The 1,208-nt window shown below is 45.0% G+C and overlaps 1 protein-coding gene across 5 annotated transcripts in view; it reads left to right on the top strand.

Moving 5' to 3' along the window:
• The first annotated feature begins 1,129 nt into the window (after positions 1-1,129).
• cpeb2 (cytoplasmic polyadenylation element binding protein 2) overlaps positions 1,130-1,208 on the top strand; it is a 19,033-nt gene continuing 18,954 nt past the window's right edge. For 2 of the 5 annotated variants that reach the window (XR_013122712.1, XM_076983682.1), the window contains exon 1: positions 1,130-1,208. This exon is cut by the window's right edge and continues 1,492 nt beyond it. The gene's annotated coding sequence lies outside the window, so the exon portion shown is untranslated. The other 3 variants (XM_076983684.1, XM_076983683.1, XM_076983685.1) reach the window with 3 other exon arrangements.

The raw sequence follows: 1,208 nt of genomic DNA, 5'->3' as shown, positions 1-1,208 counted from the left end.
TGATATTTAATTAAAACCTTTGTCCTCACAGAAGCCCTTTGCACATGCGAACGTCTCTCTTGATTGGTTTAGCTATCCCGTAAGTTCTGGCTGCTATAATGAAAACCTTCAGTGAGGGCTCTGACAGTGATTGGCTTAATGATTGCCCAATCAGTGTTACCAAGCCAGATGCTTATCACTGTGTAATTTGATCAGGGTTCCTAATGAGAATTCTGATGAGAAAACAATACGCGCATTTTCTGTGTTTGCCCGTTTATCCTCCGATAGGTTTATTTCACTCATAGGCATTATTTAACCTGTAATTATATCGTAGGACTTAACAGCACACTTAATTTCAGAATAGGACACTTAAAAAACCTGACTGTACTTAACTGGTCATACTGTGGACTACTTTTTTTCTATACACCAGTAGTGATGTCAACCACCAAGGCGCGTTCACCGAGAAGAAACGAACACGGTCGGCCCTTTCAAAACGACAAACGTTGACGACAGAAAATGTGCCTTCGCCGAAAGTATGAAGTTGCTGTTTAAGCATGCATAAAGAACGACACCCAGACACCCTTGACACCCGGTTGCGTTTTAATAAGCTATTTTTAGCTCCGAGCGTCACTGCGCATTGTGACGCTGCCTGGCGCGCGCGCCGGGTCCGTCTACCCGCCCGCTGCTGCATGGGATGAGCTGCACGCGCAGGAAAGTCTCATTCTGTTGCAACTGGCTTTATAGGTGAAATAGGTGCTATGTCACCTCTGTGCAGACGAGATGCATGATTAGCAAAGGACAACTACAGCTCGACGTGTTAAACGCATATTAATAATATTAATAATATACACATGAATGTGTTTTAATGTGTGACATGATTTTAAGGTAATATGGTTTTCTGCAAAAAAAAAAAACTGCATTAATTCTTACATGTCGATGGTCCAAGCTAATAATGTAATCTACTGAGCTGTGCATAAATACTTTGGATCTGCGTGCGCGGCCATGACGTAGTCCACTAATGGGCAAGCCCCGCGCGCATTAACGGTGTCACCGTCCCAAACCTCGCGAGCTCTGAGGACGTTCCAAAGCTCCTTGTCGGCGAACCTTCGTGACAGCGCGAGCCAACCGCACCTTATAAATAATGAATTAAATGACGTAAACATTGCGGCGCTCTCTGCAGCTGGAGCTCGTGCTTAACGGGGCGGGAAGCGGAATAAATCATGACGCGG

Source organism: Brachyhypopomus gauderio, chromosome 21 (assembly GCF_052324685.1).
Source record: "Brachyhypopomus gauderio isolate BG-103 chromosome 21, BGAUD_0.2, whole genome shotgun sequence".
In the NCBI taxonomy this organism is placed as follows: domain Eukaryota; kingdom Metazoa; phylum Chordata; class Actinopteri; order Gymnotiformes; family Hypopomidae; genus Brachyhypopomus; species Brachyhypopomus gauderio.
The sequence above is the reverse complement of the archived record's forward strand: the minus strand, read 5'-3'. Positions and strand labels throughout refer to the sequence as shown.